The sequence below is a fragment of the Acanthisitta chloris genome, unplaced genomic scaffold (assembly GCF_000695815.1).
Source record: "Acanthisitta chloris isolate BGI_N310 unplaced genomic scaffold, ASM69581v1 scaffold32553, whole genome shotgun sequence".
Taxonomy (NCBI): Eukaryota; Metazoa; Chordata; class Aves; order Passeriformes; family Acanthisittidae; genus Acanthisitta; species Acanthisitta chloris.
In genome coordinates this window covers 20,060-26,238 of record NW_008663830.1, presented here as the reverse complement: position 1 = coordinate 26,238, position 6,179 = coordinate 20,060, and positions in this window count along the sequence as shown.

The window sequence follows — 6,179 nt, the reverse complement described above, 5'->3', positions numbered from 1 at the left end:
CAGGACGTGAGGATGTTAGGGGGCTCCGATCCCGATCCCCCTGTTCCAGGACGTGAGGATGTTAGGGGGCTCCAGTTCTGATGCCCCCGAGCCCGGGCGTGGGGGTGTTGGGGGCTCCGGAGCAGCCGGGGTGGGGTACAAGTCGGACGCTTGTGTTGAAGCCGTGCAGGGGCAGTGGAGAGCTCTGCACCAGCTGGGCACAGGGTCCCATGAGTGTCTCTGAAGCAGAGCTAGGTTGCAGAGTGCTGGGGGATGTGTTGGGGTGCCCCAAAGTGGGGCCAGGGCACTTTGGAGCCACCCGTGGTGTGGGCTGCCTGGGATAAATGGGGTGCTGTGGAGCTGGGCTGGGGCACAAGTCCTGGGCACAGAGCACAGGGCACTCTGTGATGGGGACAGGAGGGTGGGATGCTCCAAAGTGTCTGGGCACACGATGCCTTAGCTGGCTGAAGCTCTTCAGAGCATGACTGGGGTGCTCCAGAGGAGGGGAGGGGTTGGAGCTTGTGAAGTTGGTGCTGCTTTGCAGGACTCCTCCATGGAAACCCATCATGGCAGGAAGTTTTTGGGGAAAGGGATGTCCCTCCGACATGCATGGGAAACTGCATCTCTCTCAGGTGCTCTATGTATCCAGAATTGAATGAGTTCAGTCCCTGTATGGGAATGATCCCCTTCCCACTCACAGACCCCCAGGATGGGCTTTTTGATGGGAGATGGAGATGCATCCCCCACCACCAACCAGCCATACAGCAAAAGGCCAGCAGCTCTTGCATAGCAGGTGCTGAGATAAACAGCTGAAATCTGGCTACTGTGGAGCTTAGTAGATCAGACTTTATATAAGGATGATGCACATTCCCCAAAGGCTCATTCATGTGTCCCCAAAAACAAGCCAAACCTACGCACACACTGGGAGAGATGCTCAGGGAGAGAAATCACCAGCAGGACATGAGCACTGGTGAAACCCATGCCCCACTGAGGGAGTGGCTGGTGAAGGTTTGGGCTGTGGAGCAGGTTTTGTTTCAAAATCTGCTGCAATTATGTTAAACAGCTCATGAGTGGTTTGAAAAGTTCAGCAACTAAGCATTTTAAGTGGGCTTGGAAGGCTTTACTCTTGCTCCGTTATCTTTTTAAATGGTCCCTTCAGACTGGACAAATCTCAGGTGATGTTTGGCAGCACAGCCTCAAAAACCTAAGTGTGGCATTAGGTCACCCTAGGAGGTTAGGGGGCTATCCAGGACTCTGCCCTGAGTGGGACACTTCCCATGTTCCCCATCCTCAGGTTCAGTCTTTGGTTCCTATCCCATACCTGCCACATCACTTCCCCCAGCAGTTTTCCCACAGTTATTTCTCAGGTGGGCAAGGCTTATTCACACCAGACACTCTTCTTCTTTAATTGTCACCATGGCTGGTGTTTCCACCAAACCCTGGCTATTCCTGTAAACAAACAATTGCCACCACAGAACTGAGAAAATTTTGTCACTGGTCTTGCTGCCAGATTACACCTCAAGAGGGGCATGTTCATGGCTCCTGAGTTATGAAATGAGGGTGATTTTAGCTACCATAGCTGGCATTGCAGCCATGTGCTTGAAGAGTGCTCCCCTAACCTGTTTGTGTGGCTCAGCCTGGGAGCAGCAGCCCTCTGCCACAGGCAGCTGACATCAGGTGAGGAGCACAGCATCTTTCATCATCCCAGCCAGCTCCTCTGGGGAGACACTGGTTCCCCTGGGTCCTGCCTTGTTCTTTCCCTCTCCTTCTGCTTTACTCCACAACCATTCTCACGTGTGTGGGCTCTCCAGCGCCTTGTAAGCATTGAGGACATGCTGCTGCCTTTGCATAATACAGTTTAAAATCAATCAAGCACGACACACGAGCCCATTGCAAACCAGGCTTCATTAGCGCCAGTGCAAGAACAATTTGTTTTCTTCATTCCATCCAGAGCTGAGCTGGTTCTGAACTCGGAATGCTTTCTCTTGTCGCTGCCGTGTTTGTGCTGACTCAGTACATAACTGGAAAAGAAAAAAAAATGAGGCTTTAAATGCTTAATGCTAACCATTCTGCTGGCCAGATGAGAACTTCACGTGTTGCATAACACAGGACATATCACACTGTGTTTAGAAACTATTTACAAAGCACAATAGGATTGATTTTTTTCAGTTCAGAGGTGGGAAATAACCCAGGGTCAGTGCAGGGTGAGGAGTTCCAGGTGTTGCTGCAGGGGAAACCAGCTCCTCCTCTGGCTCCCAGCCACATGTCCACTTGTGCTTCAGCTCCAGTACAGCCTCATTAATGTGGTTCAGACTGTTGACAGCACAGTATGGGGACTGGGGATTTCACACCGGCTGTGTTTGCTGATTCTTAGTGCATAAATATTTATTGTAAGCATTGACGCTTTGTTTTGACAAATCAGGGATTAGGGAGTGGCTCTGAAGTGACAGCACCGTCCCAGTGTTGCCTCTTTTTATTCATAGAGAGGAGACCTGTGTGCTCCTTAGAGTGTCTTCAAAGGCACCACAAGCATTTGTAAACAGGAATATTCACCCTGAATGTCATGACCCCTTTTCCACACCACTATCCCTGCTCTGTCTACGAGTCTCCTCGTGCACCATCAGACCTGAAAGTGCTGTTGCACAGAGGTAAAACAAGTTTCCTTGTTTCTAAAGCCATGGAAGGAGAAAACCATCATCATCCCAGCTGAGGAGTGTTGCCATCAGCAAGAGCCAGGCAGCCTGCTGGGTGATCAGACAAAGAGCCAGGGCCAAATCCAGCCTCAGACCCTGTGCAAACCCACTCATGCCCCCATGGCTTACAGCACCCCTTCAGCAGCATTGCACCTGGGTCCTGGCAGTCTGCAAATCTAGAGAGTTGGCCTGAGGAATATCAGTACGTGCAAATAACACGCAGGCTGTTATCTCCATCATCCCCCTCCCAGCCTGTCAACAAACACATCAGCTTCCTGGAATTTTTGCTTTCTTTGCATCACAGTATTTCTAGATCCAGGATGTTATTTAACCACCAAGTTTCCCCGTTTGCCACCTGTGGTGCAAAGCCAGGCCTGGGAAGTGAAGCAAAAGGAAGTGGAAGCAGGTGGTGTGGGAGACTCTTTGTCCACAGTCACAGTTCATCTTTTATAACAAGGACCTTTACTTTCAGGTCTCTGGTGCAATAAGAGGAACTGCTCCATGCCTGGTTTTCTCTCAGCAGAGGCAAGCTGATTGCCATGCTCCTCCATGAGGTTTGGGATTCGAGGTCTGCGCTGTGCTGACCAGGCATTGGGCACGGAGCAATCAGATAAATTACATGGTATTGTTCCCAAGCCTTGAAACTGCTGCTTGAGAGCTCAGAGAAGTCCTTACTCTCTCAGTAAGGAGGATCAGATGTAAACAGGGTTGGAGAATTAAGAAAACTTTCATATTTTTTCCTCCTGACTCACACAGGCTTTGCCGGAGGTGGCATCATTCCTAGAGACATGAGTTGACTTTCACATGGATTGGTAGGTCACAGAGCTGCAGTGTAACACTATCTTATTATTCATGTAACTGAGCTTATGCCTGAACTCCTGGAAACTGGAGAGTCCCAGAGGGAGAGCCCAGATGCATATGTGGCTCATTTTAGTCTCTTGAGCCAAACGTCTTGGCAAAGAGGTTGTCAGAACATTATCACTTGGTCTTGGGAGCAAGTCCCACATAAGATGGATAGAGATGTCTTTTTCCATGGCTTGGGCAGTCATGTTCAAACCACATACCCCTGAGTAGACAATACAGCTAAAAGTAAGGTCAGAACTGTCCCCATTATTCAGGGGGAAACCCTGGGATGGGTGACAAGACCATGATCTGTGATGCAGGATGCTATAAGCTTACCTGGATGCTTTGCAATTGTTGCACTGGTATTTCAAGGGTAGCTGAAGATCCCCTATCTGTAAGAGATCCCATGGAGGAGCCCAAATTCAGCACAGCTTGTTCAGCACCATCAGATCCCAAGGTGCATAAGGGGATGGATAGCATAACCAAGTGATTAGAGGAGGAAAAGTCATATGGAACCCACTCCCTGAGGACATGACTTGACCTTTACAGAGCAGCAAGGTCCACCAGTTCCAAGGGGCTTGGTGTCCATAGCTTGCTGCATCCTAGTGGGCCAGACCTGGAAGTCTCATCACTCACTTCATCTTCTGGATGGGAAGAGCTGATTTATAATCAGTGGTTACTGCAGGGCCAGAAAAAAGTTGCCAGGTCTCCAGGCTGCTGAGTGTCCGTGTGCCTGACCTGGGATGTGTGGCTGGGGGTGACACCATGGTGGCCAATCACTGCAGCTGGGGACTCGCCAGGCTGCCCTGCCCCACTCATTCACCAGCCTGTGTGGCCTTGGCTCCTTGTCCCAGCAAGAAGCAAGTACGTGCCACCTCCCTTATTTCTGCCTTTTTTCACTTTTCCTGTTTAGCTCCCACCCACCTGACAGAGATGCCAGCAGGGCTGGCAAGGACCCAGCACTGCCTTTTCACTCTGCCAGAGGAGGCTGCAAGTGGCAGTGGGTGGGCTCTGCAGATGGCAGAGCCTGCTCTGCAGGGATGCCTCTATTCTGTCATGGTCAGGCCAGGTCCAAGGTCCAGCTTGTCCCACTCATTCCACACCTTAACGGGTCACAGAAGGTGCTGCTGGCAGAGGAGCCTGGCTCCCCTTCACAGGGCAGTGAATTGGCTGTTGACAGAGAGGTTGTCTGGGTGCAGGGCGAGCACAGACAGAGCAGTGAGGTCCTGCATCTAGCATTGCTTCCATGAATAGTTCCTTCCCACTGTGGCCAAGAGCTCCTGGGTGAGTGCTCACCCTGGTTGCACTGCCCAGTGGGCTGCAGATCTTTCCCCTTCTCTCTGCTCCCAGTGTTGGTTCCTGTACTGACATTTTTCCAGATGAGTTTTTGTGTATAACTTCCTCATCTTCTGCTCTGGTCTTTATTCCTTCAGCTCCAGCATCTCTACCACCACCAATGGTGCTGGTGATAACTCAGTGTCCTTGGTGAGGATAAAAGAGCTCTTGAAAAGTCAGTGATACAAATTCTATATAAGAGCCATGTCTGACCATGGGGAGAATGAGGCTCCTTGAAGTCTGGGAGAGCAATGCAGAGGGCTGCTCAGGGTCTTCCTGCAGCCCCCCATCCCCACAGACAGCCAGAGTGAAGCCCTAAACACAGGCACTGGGCCGGATTTGAGGCAGGATGAGCAGGCCTGTGCCTCTACCACAGTTATAAATAGCTGCCTATGGTCTGCTGGGCTGTCCACAGCAGTGGCAGCCTGGGCAGAGCTCTCTGCTCAGGGGGCAGAGAAGTATTTCTGTCTGTGCCTTTTTGTTTCCCAGGCTGGCTTGCCTCCACCTCTCGCTGCACTTTGAGCGGCAGGTGAATCATGTTTGGGTAAGTCAGTCATTGCTTGCTGCCAGCTCTGCCAGCTCGTCCTTTCATAACGCGCGGACGTCATGGCTTTTAAAGAGGTCAAGTTGTTAGTACTCGGCAGATTTGTCACCCAGAAACCTCTCCTGGTGGATCTGCCAGAGCAAATTGCAGGTTTTCCTCCTCAAGGAGCCTGGCACCATTTCTTTATAGATTTCAGGAATGTACTGCAGTGAGATTTGGGGAATAAAGAGCCCACTCTGCTCTTCTGAAATAGCGAATGCAGAGTCCTACAGGGGCTTGCAAGGCAGAAAAGGGTGATGGGAAGTGTGTGCACCCTTAGAGCCATTTTTATGAAAATTAATCCCAAGCAGTTTAGTGAATAAAGCTCTGCTCTAACTTTTAGTTGCTAATTAACACAGCAAAAATTCTTACTTTAGAGATTTTCAGAATGAAAGGACAAGTTGCAGAGGGATGCAGCACAGAGAGGAGCAAGTGTGAGTGCTGTGCAGAGAGTGGGAGCAGAAGCAGGGATTTCACCTTCCAAACCACCCTTCACTTGCAGGACTCCAGTTTCATTTGGGTTTTGCTTTGCTTCTTTTTCAGCTCAAAAATAGAAGAGTGGTTTCACAGGAAACCTTTGCCCAGCACTCTGCAGAGATTAGCAGATCATAAGCAGGGCTGCAGGAATTAGCTTTTCTGGGAAAGTCAGGATTGTCTAACTGTTGCCACTTTCTAGTGGAACGAAAAAGCAGCTTGAAATTTTCCATGAAGGTCACTTGGGAACAGAGGAAAGGTTTCTTTTTGAT